This window comes from Pongo pygmaeus, chromosome 16, assembly GCF_028885625.2.
Source record: "Pongo pygmaeus isolate AG05252 chromosome 16, NHGRI_mPonPyg2-v2.0_pri, whole genome shotgun sequence".
NCBI lineage: Eukaryota > Metazoa > Chordata > Mammalia > Primates > Hominidae > Pongo > Pongo pygmaeus.
In genome coordinates, this window is record NC_072389.2 from 30448189 (window position 1) to 30472951 (window position 24763).

General features: G+C 35.9%; 1 long non-coding RNA gene across 1 annotated transcript in view; it reads right to left on the minus strand.

Annotated features, from left to right (window-relative positions):
• Nucleotides 1–2961: 2961 nt before the first annotated feature.
• Nucleotides 2962–24763, minus strand: part of LOC129013556 (uncharacterized) — a 33763-nt gene continuing 11961 nt past the window's right edge. Inside the window, exons 3-6 of the long non-coding RNA XR_010123869.1 lie at nt 20501–20622; nt 19784–19825; nt 18891–19062; nt 2962–17272 (exon numbers count right to left, since the gene is read on the minus strand). This is a non-coding gene — a long non-coding RNA (uncharacterized LOC129013556). The remainder of the gene's footprint in view (nt 17273–18890; nt 19063–19783; nt 19826–20500; nt 20623–24763) is intronic.

The window sequence follows — 24763 nt, forward strand, 5'->3', positions numbered from 1 at the left end:
TGCCCAGCTAATTTTTTGTATTTTTAGTAGAGACAGGGTTTCATCGTGTTAGCCAGGATGGTCTCAATCTCCTGACCTCGTGATCCACCCGCCTCAGCCTCCCAAAGTGCTGGGATTACAGGCATGAGCCACCACGCCCGGCCACCAAGATCTAACTTCTATCCTTACTATTTCAATGTAATTTTTTTTTTACAATAAGAATAGTTCACATCAATATTCAACAGACTATTCATTTTGCATAGACTATTATCTGCCTTCAAATGTAGCAAAAATTATCTTAAACATCACTTACAGACAGTTCCTCAAAATGTCAAATAAACACAGTTACTATATTCTCATGTATAATAGAATTGAAAACATAAACAAAAACCTCCACATAAATATTCCTGGCGGGATTAGTCATAATAGCCAAAAACTGATGAGTGGATGAGCAAAATGTGATATATTTATACAATGGAATATCACTCCTCCATCAAAAAAAATGGAGATCTGATATATGCTGCAACATGGCCAAACCTTGAAAACATTAGGCTAAGTGAAAAAAATTCTGGGTAAAAAGGCTTCCTTCTAATATAAATGCTTCAAATGCAGGTATCTACAAGACCTGCTGGTATTATAGTACTCATCCATTTATTCCACATTTTCATGTTTCCTGAGCATTTATGTATGCTTGAAGCCATATGCTCAAACCATTTCTTTTTGACATGTTCTTTTGCATTATTTTCATCAACTACTTTCAGACCTGCTGAACAGGTACAAGACTATCCATAATTCCTGGATAATTTTCACCTGGATTCCCTATTTGCTAACATCTTACAACACCTGTTTCATTTTTTTTTTGAAACATATTATTTTATCCAAACACTTGGAAAATTACAGCTATGACATTATCCCTTTATCCTTTAAATTGTTTTAATTTTTTAAAAACAAGAATTTTCTGTTATACTACCTCAGGCAATTATATAACTTAGGCAATTAATACTCACATAACACTATAATCTACTTGAGGGACTGTCTTCAAATTTTGCCAACTTTCCTTATCCTTTTATAGACATCCTGAATCAATGTTATATTCCGTTCTCATGTCTATACAGTCTGAAATAATCTAGACCATTTCCTCAGTGAAATTAGTAAGTTTGAATACTAAAAGCAGAATATCAGTCAATTTGAGACTGACGTTTCCTCATGGGTAGACTCAGGTTTATGCACTTTAGTCAGTAATACTACAGAAATGAGACTGTGTTCTTCTCAGTGCATCCTATCAGCGCTGCCTGATGTTCCCACTACTGTGGTATTAACTTTCACCTCTTTAATTCAGGTGCTGTCAACCATGTTCTCCATCAGGAAGCTACTACTTTCCCTTTGTAACTGATAAGGACACTAAGTGTCCTGTTTCTCTTAAAATTTTCTCCAAGTTTTAGCGTCATTTGATGATTCCTGGCTGAAACAATTACGATTATTTCCAAATACTGATTTTCCAAATCTTGTCATTTCTTTATTAACACTACCTATTGTACAGAAGAGCTTTACCGTCAACCCTGCCTAAAAATTCACTCATATTAATAATATTTTAAACATCTTACTACCATTGATTAGGTCTCTCATCCTTCAGGAAACTGTGTCCAAATATTCCAAAATGGTGTCCAACAAAACCAGAGGTTGTTCACTGCTCAGTATCCAGTGGTATCCTATTTGAGGGATGCAGCTTTCCCCAACTCTGCTTTCTCCTTCTGTACTTTTTTTTTCGTCTTCAGCATTCTCAACATATCAGAGACCCAGCTGCAAGAATCTCATATAGTCAATTTCCAACCCCCCAAATACCAGAATATACAAAGTTAGAATGGCACTGTGCATTCCTTACATGACAAATAGTCAAAATTCTAAAAATATTGAAATAACTGCCATAGCAAAGCAAAATTTATGTCACAATCCCCCAGGCTTACCATTTTTACCAAAGTTTCAGCTACTAGCTGAGAACTGCTAAGGGATTGCATTCACAAGACACAAAGTGCCATATTTAGAAAAGGGTTAGAATGAATGAAGCAAATGGAAAAAGAGAACTGATTATAGATTTTGTAGAATGGGGGAGATTTTGTAGAATCCAGACCATATGATCATAAATTACACTGGAAAAATATTCCAACAAGAGGTTATGCCCTTCAAATCTAGATCAGTTGGCAATTGTTTCTTCACTCAGATATTACCATGGACCTTTTCCCTGCTATTGGCAGTATTTAAGTCATCATATTACCTGTCACCAGCTCTATTCCAAAGTTAGCTTCTTCCATTTAGTGATCCTCTTTCTACTGGCCATTTCTCTTTTGACTTTCATCTAAGCCTCCGTGATGTCTCAGAGCATTGTGTATAATATGGTTTCTGCCTGGGGAACATGCTGTTCCACATCCTGAGCAAAGGCACCCCATATTTCTAGAAGTCACTCGTTAAAGGTTTATACTGTAAGAATTTCCAAAAGACAATTTCCTATTCATGTTTTTCTCCTGTTCCTATAATATACCAACTTACACTTTCTGTCCTGAGAGGCTGCACTTAATAATTATCATGTCTCTGGCCTTAAAGACAAAAGGAGAATGAACATGACTTCTGAATGTGGGTTCTTTCACAAAACATGATTTTGCTCAATGGGTTTAACAAATCATAAGTATTTTTAATTATTATTATCCAAAGGTTGTGACATCCTAGGATAGGTTTATTTAACTTCTATATAATAGAATGAATTACACATATTCAAACTCAACCTCAATTTACTTATCATTTAAAAAGACATAAATTCGTTATTCCATCTGTTATTATAAGCATTATAATTCATGTAAAGTGTTGATCTCCACATCTGGTACATGTGATAAAAATTCAATAAATGCTATAGTTAATTGAAATACATGTATGTATTCAAAACACACACACACACAAATGCAAAAATAAAATAATGACCAGAACTCGCTGTATTTTGTGAGTATTCTTCCTATAAAAGTGGTTTTATTGACCGTATCATAACAAGCACATACATTTATCATTTCATATGAGTGAAATAACAATGTTGAACACAGTTGGTACTCAATAACTGGTAAACAAACTGCTAAAGTTGTTAGATTTTTGTATCAATTAATTTGAACATGCATCACAGTATTCATAACTGAATATAATTCAATTGGTTAAATGTGCCATCACTAATTTTCCTACCATTACGATTTGACAAAAATGTTATTTACTATTTTACAATTATAATTAACACTACATTGAGTACCCTTAAGGTTACATGCATCTTTGAACACTTCCTATTATATCCTTATAGGTAAATATCTAAAACTAAAATTGTTGGTCAAAAGTGCTAATTTCCATCTTACATATATTTTCTACTACCTTCCTGAAAGATTTTAACACATCAGGAGTTGTAAATTCTCCCCACCTTGTTAACACATATAATCTGTTAATCTGATAGGTGAAAAAAAGCAAATAATTGTTTTATTTTATATATATTTTAAGTATTTCATATAGACACAAATTTCATTATTTCCTTATAATGACTGATAAGATTGAGCACATTTTCTATGCTCTTGGCCATTTGCAATGCTTTTCTTTTATGAATTTTTCATTTACATGCTTTCCCAATTGATTTGAATGAGCCTTTCAACACTAAATTTGGCATATATTTTGAGTAAATATACATACATTACTGCAAAAGAGAAACTGCCCAAATTTAATTTTAACTTGGCAGTTTATTCATTCTTTTTACCTCACCTTTAATTACTGCAATGCAGATAGCATCAACAAACGAGCAAATCTGTAAAAACCATTTAACTGGATTAAATATGGCATTCATTTGCTATGTATATTGTTGATGCTATCATGTTTTTACAAGCTGCATTAAAGAATAGCTCTGGCATGTAGTAATCTTACTCTGATGTGGTGAAACAATTACAACTGCTCAAATGAAGTCAAAATAGGCTAAATTCATTGTCCAAGGAGGATGGATACCACCATGGCTGCTCAGAGACAATACTGCTAACTGGGAAAAGAAGGCAGGCAAGATTTTGGAATTCCTTGGAACTTTATAGATGAAATTTGGAAGAAATAGGTTCAATTTTGAAACATAATTTATCAACTATAACTATTACAGCAAGGGGTTTATATCATTCCAATTCCTTCTACTATGCTTGTTTTGCACTGTTTAGGTGATGTTAATGGCACGTGGTAGTCATCTGAATCACTCACAAACGGAATTTGGCAAAAGAGCTAAAAAAATTTTTATGAAAACGAAAATGTTGAAATAATACCCTAAATATTATTACCATGTGGCTGAGTTGATGTGATTATTTTTTCAGGTTCCAGTTTAGCCAATGCTCTGGTTTCCCAAAGGGTAAACTCCAGCCCACAGGATGCTTTTGTAAAGTTTTATTGGAAGAAAGGCACAGCGCACTCATTCAATTATAAATTACCTATGGCTGCTTTCATAACACAACAGCAGAGTAGCTTAGCCGCAACAAAGACCACAAGGCTTTCAGAACTGAAAATGCATATTTGACAATTTACAAAAAAACGTTTGCCAGTCCATGGTCTAGTTTAACACAGGCTGGAGAAATAATTCTACATAATTAAAACTGAGCTTTAAAATGTGGAAATACAAAAGACTGAAATGGCAGTCATCATATCTACTCTAAGTTTTCTCAGACCCAGAAGACACAGAATGTCAGCACTATTTTGATTTTTTTTTTTCATATTCAAGCACAGTATAACAAGGCCAGAGTGCCTGCTGGACAAGGTCCCTGAGTTAGGGCATGCTCTCTTCTAGTTTTTCTTTTTATACATCACCACCTCACAGATCACCATCACCACTGTCCATTCACATGGAGGTAACTCCTTTGAGTTTCCACTGCTATGCCCTTCGGTCTCTTATGCCAAATGGCACAGATAGATTACAGACGAATGATTGATAAAGACAGATATATAGATGATAGATAAAAATGGACTGATAGATTACTTAACAATAGATAGATAAGATGAATTAAGATGAATTTAGATGAAAGCAGAATTGGGGAAGTTTGAGAACTACCAATAACATCAGACATTAGAATATGAATCAAGGTATTTCTCAGAACAGAACACTTATTGTTCCACATAAGCTTATTTATCTTATATGTACATTGGTATGCTGTTTCTGAATTTATCTTAAGACCATAGAAAAACAATAACTATGTTTTAGTGATGGTATGCACTACAAGAAGTGCAATCATGCTGCTTTCCTGCATGATCATCATGGGAGTTGACATGTGGAAATTATGAGAAATGTGAAAAAACACACCATTTGAATCAAATAGATAAAATTGGAAGATTCACATCATCTTCCTCGAATTGTGAAGTTGTAAGGTGCCTATATCCCATTTATATTCAATCAAAAATGGTATTTCAAGAGCTAGATCAATTCTATGTTAGGAGAACTCACCAAATGTCTACAACACAGCACAATTCACAAAACATAACATAAGCCTATGTTTTGACCCTAATATTTTCAATTAATTAAATAAAATCTTTTTACCCTGCTTTTTCTCATTAACAGTCATCCATTCACTTTCTAATTTACTCTTTCACTGTAAATACCATGAAGGCAAATTTAGTCATTTAAAATGGATTAATAATTTTCTGTTTCACTTTCCAGGATGTGATATACAAAACTCTGAAAGAGATACAAACAGCAACACATAAAACTGGTAATAGTTCTATCTTTGTTAAAGTATCTACCACATCCTGATTTGCCAATCAAAACTTCTGTTTCAACTATTTGTTATATCAACTACTCAAAGAAGAAAGTGGTTACATTTTATTTGTAGCCTTTAGACAAAAGCCACATGCATCGACTCATTTCAGATGGCCAGAATGTCCACCATGGGGTAGCTCACTTATTCTCTCTTCTGGCAAGATCAGAGCTCGCTACACCCCTTTGCTTATGAACTATGGACTGAAGACTTGAACTGTGGGAAAGAACACTTAGGCAAGTTAGCTACAGATACCAAGGGGAAAGAATTTCTTCATTTTATTCATTTGTTTCTAGATTTTTCTCTGGCATGAATAAATGCATTGTGGAGAATGCTTCCACCCCTTGGAAGTGGAAAAGTGGGTGATAATGCTGGGAATGAGGGTAGGGAAGAATAGTTAGCTCAAATTAATCACCAGGTATTTCTAATAATAATACCAAAGCAAACTAGAACATAACGCTTAGTGAAATCAATGCTCTATCTGTTTTGGATGAGTGGAAAATAGATACTCACACCAAGAGATTATTCCTACATGAATACAAAACTCTCGCTAGGCAAAATACAAAGCAGGTAGACCTTGGAAATACAGAAAATTTATAAAAACTGTGATGCTTAAAAAAACCTACAGAAATCTGAACATGTATACTTTTTATAAAAAACAGTGAAAATCAGAGAAGTTTCATGTGGGATAGACAGCTCTACTATTTTAGGCTTGGGTACTTTAGAGTACGAATCAGTAAAACTAGCTAGCACATTATTGTCTCATAAGTTGAAACTTTTCTCCATCAGGTCAGGTAAGACATACAGGTCTGGCTACTAGTAATTGAGAAATACGTGTTATCAAACTAAGCCCCCAACAGATATCAACTGTAAACTCCAGAATTAATAATAAAGACAGCTATCTAAAACCACGGAGAACAACCAAAAGCAAGCCAACATTGGAGGAGAGTGCACTCTTGGAGGAAAGGAATTTCCCTGTAAGTTTCCAATTTCAAGGAATTTTGCCAAAAACCATCCTCAACAGTGGCTGAAAAGTGGGAGGAAATTCCCACACTGTGCAGAATCAGACACGGGAAGCCTGAATGAAATTCTGTGTATAAGTTCTGCTGAAATCCTTTGGTTGACCTCTAAACCGCCCATTACGTAGGCCAGACTCAAAGTAACCCAACCAATATGAAAAGAAAAGAACTGAATAGAGTGTAGGCTGCTTCCCACAGCACACGAGGCAGCCTGGAATTTGAATCCAGCTAAGTTAACGGCTTGCCTTAAAAATAAATATGTAAAAGCATCACTACCCTTTACAGCCATAGCTCTCAATGAGAAAGACTGAGTAAGGATGTATGATTTTGGCCCCAACACCATACAAAAGAGCGCTTAGAAAGGATTGAAGGCATTTTTTGGCAGGGGATGCGGGGAGGAGAGAGAGTTATGCTACTGGTAAGTAGTGAGTGGAGACAAAGGATAATACTCAGTACCCCACAATGCATATAGAACAGTACCCTCCCAAAACACACACAACAACACAAACAAAATAACCCAGTTCAAAATGTCAATAGTGCTGAAGCTGAGAAATATTGTTTTAGAAGAATAAAATAGAATTCAGAGTTTCTACAGTATATTCAAAGTTCAAGTTACAATCCAAAATTACTTGACATACAAAGAATGAAAACTATAATCCATACTTAAGACAAAGGGCAATGAAGCTAATCTGGAAGCAGTCCTGATGTTAAAATTCTGAAAAAGCATATAATTATGCTGAAGACATAAAGAAAAATGTGCTTATACTAAATGAATAGGATAGCACATCAAATACAACATAATATTAAAAATAAAGAACTGGCTGGCGGGGGCATAAGGCCGAGGCAGGAAGACTGCTTGAGCCTAGGAGTTCAAGACCAGCTTGGGCAACACAACGACCCCATCTCTACAAAAATAAAAAATTAGCTGAGCGTGGTGGCATGCACCTGTAGTTCTAGCTACTTAGGAGTGGGTAGGTTAAGGTGAGAGGATCACTTGAGACCAGGAGGTCAAGGCTGCGGTGAACCATGACACTGTACTCCACCCTGTGTGACAGAGAAAGATTCTGTCTCAAAAACAAAACAAAAAGCAGAAAGTATCTGGAACTACACACCAACATGGCACATGTGTACATATGTAACAAACCTGCACATTGTGCACATGTACCCTAAAACTTAAAGTATAATAACATTTTTAAAAAAAAGAAATTATCTGGAACTAAAAAATAAAATAAATTAAAAAGAAAATTCACAGGATAGGCTTAAGAGCAGATTGGGAAAAAAACAGAATAAACAGTGAGTGAACATGGATGGAAACAAATTATTAGGTTGTTCAAAGTGAAAAACACCAAAAATAAGATTTAAAAAGAATGTCAGCTATGCATAGAACAATATTAATAGGTCTAATACAAATATATATGTGAAAATTGGAGTCCCAGGGGGAAGAGACTGAAAAGTTGTATTTTAAATGGCTGAAATCCCCCCAAATTTAACATAAAGCACAACATTTACAGATTCAAGAAGTTCAAACAACCAAACAATATAAATAAAAACACACTGAGTCACATCATAACCAAAACTGACTCAATACTTAAGTAAAAATATTTTAGTAGGAGTCAGAGAAAAATGAAAAATGGCACATTTACATAAAGAGAAAGAATTACACAAAAATAGAGATTTAAGTATCAACGGAGTCCAAAAAACAGTGGATTATCTTTGAAGTGCTGAAAAAAAACCATTAATTCTATGTTTAGTAACAATATATTTCAATGAAGAAGACTTCAAAAAAAGACACAGTTGAATAAAAAGTAAACTAATCACCGTATACTAAAAGAAAAATTATCATTAGTAGGCCTGCTATACCAGAAGTGCTAAAGAAAGTTCTTCAGGCAGATGGAAAGAAACTTGGATCTTCGGGAAAGAATTAAGATCACTGAAGTTGGTTCATATTTATGTAAATATAAGTGATTTGAAAAAAAGCAATGTTAGAGTGAAGGTAAAATTCTGACTGAGAAGCCAGATTCAAAACTAGCCATTCAGATTGCTCAAGCAGTGTCAAACAAAAGTAGTAGCAACTGGCATAGCAACTAGCCCTTTACTCCCATTGGTAACAACTCATTTCCCTTGCATTCCCAATAAACCTGAAGATGGACTTAAAATACCATCAGTCCACTTCCTTCTCTGCAGGGGTTAAGAAGGGTTAGCAAAGAGGGAGCTGTGGCAAAGCGAGAATTATACAACATTCACATAGAACAGACATATGAAAGCCCCAGAGAGAAAACCTTTTCTAATTTCCCAAATTCAGACATTTTTATGGTCCTTTCCTATCATTATTTTAAAATAAATCACTATATTCTTAAAGAGTTAATACCTACACCTCTACACCTTATTAAGAAATCACTACATTTTATGTTCTCTTTTCAACATCATCAAACGTGGCGGATTCCCAAATTATCCAAATATAGCAACAGGATATAGTAATATATATGACAAATATGTAGAATATAACATAGTAATATATGTTACATATTATATCAAAAAGAATATTGCATGACTATCAGAATATCACATTCTCCATTATTTCTATATTCTCTCTCATTCATGACCTCGCTCTCACTCATTCCATCACCAATTTTATTCAACAAACTTTAATGAAACTCATACATTTTTATCTTGACATTTTATCTAAGTCAATAGAAAGAAAAAATCCCTGTCAAGTAGGAGCTCGTTGTATTTACTTTGGAAAATCAACACAGAACACAAGACAAAGTGTATTGATAAGGATATCAACACAATATTCAAGAGCTTGAAGTGGGGAGTCTAAGAAATCAGGTCTATATGCAGCTATTTACATTAAGGCATATTGATCAATCCTAGGATACTTCATGTCTGCCTGCCACATAACAACGGTCTCAGCGCAAATGTACCATCTTAGCGTGAATCTATTCAGATGTTCTCTCCAAACCTGCATTTCTCCACTGAGATATTGGGTGGCTGTGGGTAGGAATCCCATATAATATTATCACTGAAGAGAACCATGAATCAACAAGACAATTTAACAAGGCTTTGGCGGATATGATACTACTTCAAACTGAACAAACAGCCATACCTTTTCTAAAGTTTATAATGTCAGAAGAAATCTTAAACTTATTCACAACAGCTTGTAAGAAGCCAGAATGAAAGGAAGACAAGGAGTCATATACCCTATATACCTAATGTCTCAATATCCTTCTAGAAATCAACACTTTCTGACAACTTAGTCAGCTCCTTACTGATAAAGCATTTTTCTACAGGTTTTCACCTCCTCAGAATCTCCACTACGGTGTCTTGTGGACTTCCCGAATGTAAGAGTAATGTGAAAGGCTCACAAACACTTCCTTCCTATTTTCCTTATTGTCTCTCTTGGTCTCTTATTTAAAACACATACACTCTTCCCATCTGTTATTAATCAGTAGAATTTCTTCAACACTCCTTGAATCCCAATATTAAACAAATGAACTGGATCACAGAAATGAATATAACTCTACTGTACAGCAATATAAATACTGTGTTACAGAAATACTGAGTGGTCACACTGAAGTCAGCTACATACATTGTACTTTATTGTTCCCTGTCTTGATTGAAAGTAATTAGACAGTGACTATATTCTACGATTCCATCATTGGCCTGTCTACAGCCATTCTCCCCCAAGAAATTTTTAAAATATAGTATATAATATGGAGAAAATGAATCCTTTCTAAGGACTGACAACACATAATAAGTACACTACTATGAAATATGTTGACTTTTCCCAGATTACAAAGTCTACCATGCGTATGGCTTCCTCTTTGACTGTTTTCCTTTGAGAAAACAATGAGAAAGAGGACACTAATGGCACAGGCTATGCAAGCAGGAAAGAAAACAGGAGCTATATTCTATTACTGCACAAATATCAATGGGGATTTATGCCTAATCCCTAAAAACAGACTTTCACCATAAAAAGTCTAATCTAGCAGATGCTGAGTTCCCTAATACCAGAATCTGTATTTACACAATCCAACTCAACATGGTCTACAAAATCTATGATTTCCTCAGTCATGCCATAACATTCTCAAAAAAGTGTGAAGCAGCTACCTCATATTGGGTCTCTAGAAATTCTTCTTTTACTCACCCTTCAGGTGATTGGGGCTCATTCATCAAAATTTCACTCATCCATGGTCTAAACAAGTAGTTTAGACCCATTATGAAATTAAATATCTGCTACATAAAAGGCTCTGTAAGGTAAACGAAAGCATGAAGAGGAAAATATCCCTGTCAATAGGAGCTCATTATTTCTAGTCTGATGGACACAAAATGAAGGAATGAAATGAAATTTGGTAAGTGAAATGTTAAGAGGCATAAAGTATGTTGGACAAAAAATTTTCTACAGACTCATATCTAACCCATTAGTTAGGGAATGACAATGTACAATGACTGTACAATTGACCGTATGGTCAATACCTTCTTCAGGTTAAGCTGGAAAAGAACATCTTCCACAATGGTACTTTCTGCCTGACTTTAGTGATAGGTTTTTTTTTTTGGTTTTTTTTTTTTTTGAGACGGAGTTTCGTTCTTGTCGCCCAGGCTGGAGTGCAGTGACATGATCTCGGCTCACTGCAGCCTCTGCCTCCCAGGTTCAAGCGATTCTCCTGCCTCAGCCTCCCAAGTAACTGGGATTACAAGCGCCTGCCAACACGCCCAACTAATTTTTGTATTTTTAGTAGAGATGGGGTTTTACCATGTTGGCCAGGATGGTCTCAAACTTCTGACCTCAGGTGATCTGCCCACCTTGGCCTCCCAAAGTGCTGGGATTACAGGGGTGAGCCACTGCACCTGGCCTCGACTTTAGTGATGTTATTGTATTTTAAATGTAGGTTTAACACACCTTGCCCTTGCCCTACAACTTTCTTTAAAAATTCGACCTTTTGTACATTCTGTCTTGCTTTACTCCCTCGATTCCTAGCACCCTCCTTTCTTCATTCCTTTTTCACTTATCCATCATTAGGTTGTTACTTTTTATTTCAGCTGGCCCCTTCCATCCATTCCTTTCCTCAACAATCTTTGTTAAATGTCTGACACAGCCAAAATCAATGAAATGCAATCCTGCCTTAATGAAAACTCTACTGTGGCCAATGAATGCAGGTACAGATAGAGACACTGAAAGTGGAAACTCCAATGATAAAGCTACATAAGGATTGCTGTTAGAAGATTGAAAGGATGTAATGAAAACATCAAGTTTTATCTTGTATACATATAATGTGGAATGATGAAGAGGATCTAAAATTGCACAACTGGGATGCATCTTCACATACTAATTGATGAAAGCAACTCACAGGTATCAGCATGTGTCTATGCTGGGCTAACAATGGTAACCTAATTATAGTACAGACCATCAACATAAAGGTATTCTTTGATTTGGCTTTTTCAATAATAAGAGCACTACGATCAATGATACTCAATTTTCAAATTGAACCCAGCAGTTGGAATGTTAATTATGAGTAAAATACAGCCGTTGAACAAGGCATTCTTGTTCAATGCCATGCAAAAGCCACTGCTGCCTCATTAATTTTTAATCTCACTCTTCATGTAACTTCAGGAACACTACAACCCTTTGGTTTTCACCAGTAACTCTAGCCACAATCTCCTTTAATGGGTCTTCCTCATTTTCTCAACATCTAAATGCTAGAGCATCCAAAGCATGGTCTCAGACACATATGTTCCTACTCCCACATACACTCTATCTCTAGATCTCATCCTTTCCCACAGCGATTAAGTATTATCTCTATCTCCAAACTCCCCCCCAGCTCAAGCTTCCTATTTACACTTTAAAAACCAAAACCTTAATCTGTGGATTTAATATGGATCTAAAACTGGCAAAATAGCATTTTTTTTAAAAATCATGCACTCAGAGAAAACCAACCCTCCCTAGCAGTTGTTGAGGTCTAAATCATAAGTCCTCTTTCCGTCCTCTTCTCCTCTCATATGGTACCATTCAATACTTTATCAAGTAGAACTGGCAAGGATTTCAAAATACACCCCAAATCCCAGTACTTCATTAATACTTTCATGTAAGACAACCTAATGTAACACCTATGTACAACTTATATAATACAACTTATTTCTACTTTTGCTATTAGTATTTATATCATCCACAGTGATCTTTATCCTAACTTGTTTTAATATATATAAAATATAGAAAGTTAAGTACTGCAGAAATAAAAATTGTAAATCTAAAAAAACCCAAAGCAGTTGGAATGTTAATTATGAGTAAAATACAGCCGTTGAACAAGGCATTCTTGTTCAAGGCATTAGGGAGAACACTCACTAAATCTTGGAAATGACTGAATGAGACATGAGAGATGACATTTTTAAAATCTCTAATTCCTGAAGATAAATAATGAATCAATTTTAGAATCAAATTATCTTGTGGAAAAAATCAAGATAACATGATTGTCATATATTCCAAGGTGACAAAAGAGGTACAACAATGTAACAGAGAATATTTCAAACCATCAAATAAACACGAGACTGGTATTTTTAACCAACTGTACTTTTGTCTTGGAATTAACTTTACTAGATAAATCAAATACCAGAAGAGTCAGAGGCCTGAATTTTTTTGTGCAAATCGTTTATCAGTCAGCAGTGAACCTCAACAAATATAAGGAGAAATAAAAGGCCACAATCTTCTCCTTGGCTTTCCTTGGTCTATGTCACTCTGCTCCCACTGGAAGAGGCTCTAATTTGATTGGTGGAATGATACAGTACTTACTGGGCTATTCTTTAGAGGGCATTCACTGTGTTCCAAGGTCAACCACAGATATGCAGAGCGCATTTACTTTCCTCTGCATCCTCTTATCAAGTTCACAGGATGCTTAATTGAAGGTTCTTTTCTTTTTTCAACAGACCAAGCCATGTTGTTCCCTTACATGCATCTTCAGGGTATGGGCATATGGGTTCCATTCAGATTTAAACTTAGAGAGGATGAATTCCTCTGTGGAGTTACTCTACATTTCTTCCTGAATCAAAACGTGTCCTGCAGCACAGTTTCTATTACCATCAGAGAATCATATAATAGTAATGTACTTTAGTGCTGTGACTTCCATTGTTTGTTAAAAATTACTTTATATCATGGAAAATTTAAAAGTTTGCTACACTGAGGCTGAATTTTTGAATTTGGTATTAAACCACCTTCAATACTCTCATATATACAGCTTTGTGGAACGGGGTATGTTTTACTCAGGCAGATTCAGGTTTTCTGATACTCCCTTACTGTGTTATATGTGAAAGCAACAATATGCATATTAAAATGTCCCTGGCGGCCTTTTCCACTTGGTTTTCATTCTTTAGGTAACAAGTTTTGTTTTTTTTTCCTACTGGCTATTTGTCTATTTGTCTATTTGTACATTTATTCACTTGGTGCTTCATTTGTTTACAATCAGTAATTTTTGGCCTTACTTCCATTTTCTCCTTCATACATTGAATGAACAATATTTACTGGGCCTCTGCTGCAACCCTGCCACTGAAGACTAAGTACAAAGTTATATACAGAGAGCAGGGAACATTCAGATCACCACTTTGACCAAGCCTTAGGTCATGTTCAAGCCTCTGATTCCACTGCACTGGTTCCTAATTATACATTTTCATTAATACCAGGTGGCCTGCACCTCACCAATAATGAACCAGATTTTGAAATATATCAAAGTGATTATTAAAACCACTTCCTCAATCTATCCAAGTCATTGTTCAAAAGTAAGAATGTCTTTATTCTGGGAACCTTCTTTAACTAGCATAAGATGCAGGATTACTATTGGGAGACTAATGCCCTAGTTACAGAGAACACAAAACAGAGTTTGGATATGTGTAGGTTTTAAACAAGACAGCCACTGCACGGTAGTCTGAATAATCTACACAAACTTCTCCACAGAGAATGGGAGAGGCCATGTAAGGTGACATATGAAAGAAACTTCAAAAAGCTGAGTTTTTGTCTTCATATAGCTTCCAAAGGCAGTCCCTTCACTGTCAACCTTGGATACTCTAATGCATTAAAGAGAGTTAAAGTAACGACAAACAAAAACTGAGAAATAAACATTGGTGATATGTAGGATACAGATCTAGAATCTGAACCCAGATTCCAGCATCATGCTTCACAGTCTATTCAAATGTGAACTGCTGAACACTCTCCCAATAATGAAGGCACACATACATTACACAGCTACATTAGACGAAACACTATTACCAAAAACTTCCTCTTCTCCTTCCACTGTGCAGTGTATTTGCATCACAACTCTGGAGTTCTGTGTGTCTCTCATATTCCACTCTATGGTTTAGACATAAATTCATTAGACTCTTTGGGTAACCCTTTCCCTGTATTCTCATATAAATCACCACCTTATTCTTTCTTTCAGAATTTTCAGTTGATAAAACACATTGCGGGACTGTTCTGACAGGCCATGATATACAAACTCTTCCTTACAGTACAAGACACTAAATAATGCATCTAAGCAATAACACAGATTTTTTTCTAATCAACACTGATTCAGGTAAAAGTCACCTGTGCATATTAAACCTACTAAGTGACAGTTTGATGAAAAATAGAATACCTGTATAGTTCCAAATTAATTATGAAGGAATGTTAACTATAGTGGAAAAGTCCAGTGGACACCAATTGAACCAAGAGATCAAAGTAATTCAAAGTGAGACAAAGTGACATTATTTGTCACCTGAGATGATTCACTAAGGAAGACTGAGAATACTGAATTATTTCTGCTCAAAATGAGTATCTTAAACCCTTTCATGAAGAAACACAAAATTCAAAATCTGAGGTATCTCCTTAAATCTGTTAGCTATTACTTTTTAAGAATACTGATGTGATCAAAGTCCAGGAAACCGTTTCAGATTAAACAAGACTAAAGAGACATGATAACTGAATGCAATAGAAGATCCTTTTCTGGATGTTGTAGAAGGGAAGAAACTGCTATAAAGAATACCTCTGGAAAAATGGGTAAAATGTGAATATGGACTGTATACTGTTATACTTTTATACTATTGACACATTTCATGATTTTGAAATTTTTACCGAAGTCAGTGTAAGATGCTTAGGCTCTTAGAAAGTAGATGTTGAAGTGTTTTGGGTTACAGGAAGATAATGTCGGCAAATCATTCACAAATAGCACATAAAATGATAATCGTATGTATAAACACATGAAGGGAGGCGACAGCAAGAAGAGGAAGTGGCGGGAGAACACAACGATGCAGAATAAAAAGTCAGTCTAGGTGAACTGTAAATCAGGTTGCTCTGTGTGAATCCTGCGATTCTGAATCTAAAATTATTTCAAAAATACAAAGTCAGAAAAACACTGGTATAAGGTAGACTTAGGGAGTTTATGAACTTCCAAGCAGATTTAGAAAATATTAATGATTTCTTGCTCAGATAAATGGGATTTTTGGGGGGAGCAGAGGAAAACTGGGGTACTGCTTCCTTATAAACCACACATCATTATTTGATTCTTCTTTTAGCCATGGCCATTAATTGTTCAAGTTAGACTTATGTTAAAAATGCCATTTTCACCTATTAGATTGGCTAAAAATTTAAAGCTTTTTGTTTTTTTTTTTTGAGATGGAGTTTCGCTCATCACCCAGGCTGGAGTGTAGCGGTGCAATCTTGGCTCAAGCGATTCTCCTGTCTTAGCCTCCCAAGTAGCTGGGATTACAGGTGTATGCCACCACACCCAGCTGCTCATTTTTTGCATTTAGTGGAGATGGGATTTCACCATGTTGGTCAGGCTGGTCTGGAACTCCTGACCTCAGGTGATCCACCCGTCTAGGCCTCCCAAAGTGCTGAGATTACAGGCGTGAGCTACTGCGCCTGACCTCAAAAATTCTTAATACCTGTTGCACACAAGTTTTTATGAAAATTGGCACTTCCATTACAACACCGTTCTGTGGTGGCAGAGGACACCATTTTCAAGAACAATTTCACAGCATCTAACTGAAACGAAACTGATGATCCAACAATGCCACAGCTAGACATCTATCCTGTAGAATTAGGAGACCAACTGCATTAGAATATATACATAGTGCAACATTATATGTAGCAACAAAACAAACAAAACATTAACCTGCTTTCCCAAAACAGAGAAATGGATTCACCCATTGTAACACACACTTTACACCCCATAAAAAGTCTGTGGGTAAGCTATATTTATTGATTTAGAAACATGTCCATGCTATATTAAAGAACCTTGAAATTTATAAAATAACATCTATCGTAATAATCACACATTTGTAAATGAATTCCACATAAACTTATGTAAGCTGAGAAAAGTTACTGACAACTATACTACAAATACTACTTATCAAACCTAGGAAGTAGGAATGGAAGATAGTAGATAAATGACCACAGCTTGCTTCATATCACCGAGTGACTCACTCATTCTTGTTGGCTCTGTTTCAATGAACTAGTTGCCAAGCCTAAGTGAAAAGGAGATATAAAAGAATTAAAACACACAACCCTTAACCTGGCTTTAAGAGCCAAGAATTCAAAGGCTTAAAGCAGATTCTGCACCATGTTTTAGTTTAACTTCCTACGTTGAGGGTTCAGAAAAATGACATGGGATGGAATACATCCTCTCGCTTCTGCTTTCCATGTATATCCACCTTTCCCAGGATCATAATAAACATCTGCTATAAGCCAGAGGTCAGAAATCTACAGCCTGTGGTCCAAATCTGGCCTAACACATGTTTTCGTAAATAAGTTTTACTAGAACACGGCCATATTCATTTGTTTATGAATTGGTTATAGCTGATTTCACATATAATGGCAATGTTGAGTAGTTAACAACAGTATGGACTATATAGTCTGCTCTTTCACAAATTTTGCTGACCTCTATATATTGTTATACAGACTACAAAATTCTGTATGATGTTTCATATAATGTAAAAGTGTGTGAGTAGGACTCTCATCTTCTTATAACCAGAACAGCATCCTGAACTTGGAAAATATCAACACAAGAAATAGTATGAGATAAATTAACTTTGGAGAAGAGACAGAAGAGCATCTTCTGTCCAGGTAAAATAAATGAGTATCGCAAAAAGGAACACAAGTTCTACCTAAAAATCTAGCTGCCAATGAACAAAATAATATAGTATGAAAGGAGACACAAATGGCTGTACACGTATGAGATTTTTAAACCTTTAATCTTGTGTTGGTAGGATTAACTGACATCAAAGGGATTGATTATATAGTCTTAAAATTCTAGCAAGTGTTTGTTATTGCTAACACTGGTCTAGAGAGGTAATATTACTGAATACCTCCCATGTATAAACCTATCAAGACAGGTTGGGCAATATGGTGAGCAGTTCCCCAGTGGACAGTGCAGCTTATGTTATAGAAGTAGACAATTAAAACACCAAATAAACACTATTTTATATTAAGCCCGTTTAGGTTAAACAGAAAACAAAGGAAAACCAGGGTAATGTGGATAAAGGGGAAATCTCTTTGGTACACTGAGATTTTTATTCTAGCCCCAAAGAACACTAATGATACCAAGAAAATGATTGTACAACATGTTCTACAAGATGAGATCACAATGGCTCAAATGGCAGTGCAAGGGTCTCGCTCTCCCTTACACACTCAGTTGTCATGTCATCCAAGTTTGTGTACTTGGAAGGAGGTGAACTATAGTCAATCTCAGATCCTGATCTGCAGTGAGATATATTAGGTCTAACAAAAAGGATACTACAGAAAGTCTAGTCCAGATAAAACAAATGCTTAAGATTTCATTTGAGACTTGTCTAAAAACTGTGGGCTCCTGATTCAAATGAGGAAAAAAAGTGTCTTACACATGGGAAAAAAAATCACTGGCACACCAAGGCCCTCTGCTTCTGAGAAAGACTTGCCATCATCTGGAGAGTGACTAACGTGTCCATGGGGTTGAATTAATTATATTTACCATACACAAATCTCACTTCCATTCATAAAGTAAAATATAAATTTAAGAAATACAATGAGTTAATATACAAAAATAGAGGGAAGCATGAAATGTATTGAGAGTGCAGAGAAGTACATAAAAACATTCCAGGCAATTACTTGCGAAAAAGCAGGTCACTTCTATTCCTGGACATACTTCTATAAAAGTTGTGCCCCTTGAGAAGCAAAGATGCAAGAAGATCCCAGAAAGAAGCAATAACAACAGCATTTTGGTGACACTGTAGATGGAACCACCATTTGTCTATAATCCTATTATCCACATGGTCACCACCTGAGAGAGTACAGAAGAAGAGATTGCAAATGGAAATAAACAACAGGTTATCACACAGCCATGCCTGGTGACAGAAATATATCATCTTCAAGTCAAGTAATACTCCATAAAACTGAACTCCTACAATCTGATGTGGAATAACCCAAAACCTACAAAAACCAGGTATATGTACTGTATGCAAATGATAAAGCTGCCATTTTCCTTGGTTTCTCTACACATTTTTTTGTCATTTGAATACCTATCTCCTATTCCAAATTATTTTCATGCCAACCAACCACCTATTTATTCTTTGAACCAGCATTTCCTGTGCAGTTTCTTCATTCTAATTTATACACCAGTTCAGGGGTTAAGAATTTTTTTAAAAGACACAATATAAGGAAATACTAATAAGATACTCTGTGTATTCCATAGTATTCCATTAAGATCTTTCCACAAACTAAAACCCAGTATCCACCCATCAATTCTCCTTGATACCCTGTATGCTTCTTGTGCAACTTCTAGTGGTACTAAAGTAAAGAAAATGCCTGATTTCATTAAATGTTGGTTATAACAAGAGTTAACTATAAAGTCCTTGATTAAAATATCAACTCAAAATAATCACATAACCACAAAACAGGATGTATGAGAAAAGAAATTTCAAATAACTCAAATAAGAATCTATCATCAACATAGCAAATAGAACGGCTTCAAAATCACAATATAGTGATTTTAATGATTTTACCTGCAGGAAAGATGTCTTTGTCCTCCTTGACTACGAAAGATGCTTGTGAAAAAAAGAAAAACAGAAATGTTGGAAAACAGTTGAAGATTTTTCATTCACTCATCAAATGAAAGGGTGTTAAGACCCTACTTCTACCACTTCAATGTTGAAATATCCCTCAACTCCTATCTGCTCGCCTTACCTACCTACTGATGATATCCTAAATCATGCACTTGGAACTAAAATTAAACCTGCTGCTCTCATTATAACCCATACTATTTACAGTAAATTCTAATTCCTAATGACTTTGCTCTCTGACATCTTTTAATAGCCTATCCATTTTCTTTATTTTCCACAGGCTGCCAGACTTCCTTCTTATCTCCCTCTAGCTGATGAATTTATTCCAAAGCATTCATTCAGTAAAATTTACTGAAATAATATAAAATTTACTGAGTATACAGATAAAAAAGTTATAGTCTCAGTCCAGATGACATTACATACTACGGTGAGAGTAGATAAGAGTGGTAAACCAAAACCTGCATAAACTACGTCTCAAAACTGTGTCAAAATTTAGGGAGCCCTTTTATCCCTTTTATTTCACCTGATAATCACTCCACAAATTCACAACTTTGTGTTTTATAGAATTCATGTATAGTTTTGGATTTTAAAATATTACAAATTAGATCCAATATCAAACTGGTCAAAAATAAACAGTACACCAGGGTTACTGATTCTTACCAGCACTTTTGAAGAATGACGTCTACAAAAATAGTAAACAAGCACAATGATTTGGATTGATATGCAAATTTCAGTCAGTGAAGAAGTTCTCACTTCTTAAACTGGTACCACCTCAGCTATAACTGTGAAAAATATGGGAAAATTGTGACATATGACCAGTTAATATACAGAAGGTGAAGTTCTCTCATTCCTCAACCTCCTAAAGTCCCCCAATTATTAAAATATTGAAAGATCATTTTGATTAAACTAACTTGTGAACCCACTGCAGTTAGTTTTTGCTTATTTGCTAACACATCATGTTGAGAATGCAAAAACAAAACTTTTATAATTTCATAATGAATCTGCCCATGAAAATATACCATTGGCTTTCAAATGTCCATCTTTCCAGTCAACTTTACATATATGACTTTATTATTGCATCAGCCCATTCTCATAGTCATCAAATTCCTGTACCATCACCTTATGAATCAACCCATCTATCAGTCCATTAAGCCACTTTAAAGCCATCAAACATGCAGCTATCACCCATGCAACCAATTTATCTGTACCCTGATCCCTACATTTATCCAAGATTTTAGATAGCCATACTTGTATTCATCAATCTAAAGATCCATCCATACAGCATTCCATTTTTGACCCATCCGATGCTAACACCTGGGCATATAACCATCTGTACCTTCACTAAATGATTCCACTGTGCATATAACCATACGTACACCCAACAGGTTTTTAAAACTTGCATTCTCCATTCTTGCATCCAGCCATTTGCTCATATTCTACTTTCCATCTATTTCTTACATTATTCAATACGCCCAATTTTGCATGCATCCATCCGTTACCATATCTCAAATTATATTAGACGATTATTATATTCATCTTTCTGGGCTTTAAATATCCAGTCTCACATAATTTCAATGACTAGTTATTAAATCCACATAACCATATAATACAAAGAAAATTTCAGTAACCATTCTTGCATCCTTCCATCAACTCACATGTCTGTCTGTCTGCTACTACTACCAAGCTTGAAAACACCAATCCAACCCTGCCTCCTTGAACGCACCTATCCACCAATCACTGAATTATTGTGTGTGACTTTCCCTCTGTACTCAGATTGAAGTCATGGCCACTTCAAAATTTTACCGGCTGAACACATCTACTTCTCACTAATGAAAATATTCCTGGGGGTCTGTTATGATGGCTCTCAGGGAAGCTTTGCTCCATATGACAGATTATTGTTCCAAGGGCATTCACCTCTTTTGGAAATTATACATCAACACATGGTTCTACGATCACCACGGGTAAGATATAAGTTAGAATCACATATAGGCCACGAAACTCCTGTGCCCATGATGCACATTAACACATTTTACATTTTTAATGGGCCATTTTTACTTCCAAAGAAACTAGAAGCCCATGATTAAGACTTAAAATATGAACAAACATCTTCCACAATGCCTATCTTAAAAATAATTAAGTAGGATAAGGGGATTGGGAAAGTGTGCCAAAGGTAAAAAGCTACAGCCAAGGAAAACAAGGAAAAAGTGAGCATCTTCCGGGACCTAGTAAAACATTCTATAGCATAGTATAGGGAGCCTTCACGATGTATTTCCAGAGGGATTTCAAAATTTCAATGGAAAAGTGATTTCTACCACATTTGACACCTTAGAGTTTGGAGTTATATTATGGTTGCCCTGACTCTGCTCATTGTACACCGTACAAAAGGAAATAAGGTTCAATTTTTTTTTTTTTTTTTTTTTTTTTTTTGAGATGGAGTCACACCCTATTGCCCAGACTGGAGTGCAATGGCACGATCTCAGCTCACTGCAACCTCTGCCTGCTGGGTTCAAGCGATTCTCCTGCCTCAGCGTCCTGAGTAGCTGGGATTACACGCGCACACCACCACACCAGGGTGTGGTGTATTTTCAGTAGAGACGGGGTTTCACCATGTTAGCCAGGCTGGTCTTTAACTCCTGACCGCGTGATCTGCCCGCCTCAGCTTCCCAAAGTGCTGGGATTACAGGCATGAGCCACTGCACACAGCCAAGGTACAATTATCTTTAAGTTTCACCTACCTCTGGGCCAACAGTAGGTACACTGAAACATGAGGTACAGATTACTGTGAATTACCTCATGATAGGGAGATAGCATCACTGAGACGCTGGATTTTTACCTGGGTGAGGTTTTTGTTGGTTCCCACTGTGAAGGGGATAAAGTTTTCATTTAAGTAGAAAGTATACCTAGTTTGTGAGACCAGAAAGGTATCCTACAGTAGATATTATCAGTGTTTAACGTGTCCTTTTCATCCTTTCCTTGAGAAAACATAAAATACAGCTCCTAAATCTCCTAAAGTTTTGGAAGACCATGTGATTTACCCAATTCCTTTACCCAATTTACCATTACGTATTTAAGAAGCAATGGATGATTTTCCATAACTCTAACAAAGCCACAGTGAAAAATAAAACCTTATGCTGTCATAAAAGCAATAAGAAGTATTACTGTCTTAGTGACATCTGCCCATGAGTTACTGCCATGTGCACACAGCATCCTTAACAGTCACTGTTGAACAGTTACTGTGAGAATCACATGATTACAATCATTACTCAGATTTGTTAATTATCCTTTCCTAAACTGACCTATCCATACATTCTTTCAATCACATATCCATCAAATTCATACATTCATATTTTTTATTCTGCGTTGTCAATATAGCTGTCCAAAGTTTTTGTCCTTACTACCCTTCCACTCTTCCATCAACCTATATACACATACACACACAAACATGCTTACATGCATACCATACTTCCTATTATATTTATTCTTGTTCCCTAATTCCATCAAAAATGCATTTCGGGGTCCATCCATCAATCCACACATATAGTCCCATTTACACATCATCTACTTGTGACTCCATTAGTATTCCTGATCTCATACCCATTTATATACCCATTCCTATCTGTTAATTTATCCATTCATGCTAGTATTAATCCAGTCACTCAATGAAGCAATTTACCATTTATCGATTCCTCATTACCCAAGTGCTGACCAGCTGGCCACGCAGAGCTCTGTACAGCTTGGAGTTTTACATAGTACCTTGGCTTAATTAAACTTTCTCATACTACTGAAGATCCAATCAGCCTGTCCACAGGTCTAACTTCAGATAATCTTCATACCTTCTGACTTTACAATTGTTAAGCAGAATCTCAGGTTTCCTTTTTTTTTTTTCTTTCAGAAGGAGTCTTGTTTTGTCACCCAGGCTGGAGTGCAGTGGCACGATCTCATCTCACTGCAACCTCTGCCTTCTGGGTTCAAGTGATTCTCCTGCCTCAAGCCTCCCAAGTAGCTAGGATTACAGGCGTGCATCACCATACTCAGCTAATTTTTATATTTTTAATAGAGACAGGGTTTTGCCATGTTGGCCAGGCTGGTCTTCACCTCCTGACCTCAGGTGATCCTCCCACCTCAGCCTCCCAAAGTGCTGGGATTACAGGCATGAGGTACCATGCCTGGCCTCCTCCCGAGGAGTTTGCAACTTTGACCAAATACTTCAAAAGCTACCTCAAATCCTTCCGAAGAAATTAAAAGAAGAGAGGAGGCTGGGATTTATTTGGGAACTGACCCTGCTCTCACAGAGAAAGCTTCTTCACTCACTACTCCAAGTATTTAAAAATGCTATCTTCATATTAAAGGAACTTTATCAAGAATGTCTGTTCTTCTTCTTAAGATACTGCAAAAACCCCCTTCTTTGTGTTACTTATTATTCCACAATAAAAACCTATTTATTTCACAACTCATTAGCTCATGCAGAGTCCAATTTTGACAAAATTCTGTTGAAAGCCCAGTACAATTTCAGTTACCGCGCAGGGCACCATAAACAAACACGGTTATCTGTTATGGTGATGAATGCACCCTGAGCACCATATTGACATTTTTACTTCCTGTAGCCGACTTCTCCCCTATTTCTACATTATATCCAAGACATTATCACATAGTGGTATACAAACATCCATCAATCCTTCTTACTGCTACATATTACTAGGAGATGAACTATGTATTTGCCACAGATATAAATTTACAAAATATTAAATTCCTACCCATATGGTTTACATTTTACATGCTCAGAAGCAACGTATGATTTTCCATAATTTCCAACATGCTGCCAAAAAAAAAATGTTGTCAAACTTCTGGACTTTTGCTAGTCTAATAGTAGAGAAACTAATTATATCTTAGTTGTACTTTCAATTGTCATTATCCTTATTATGA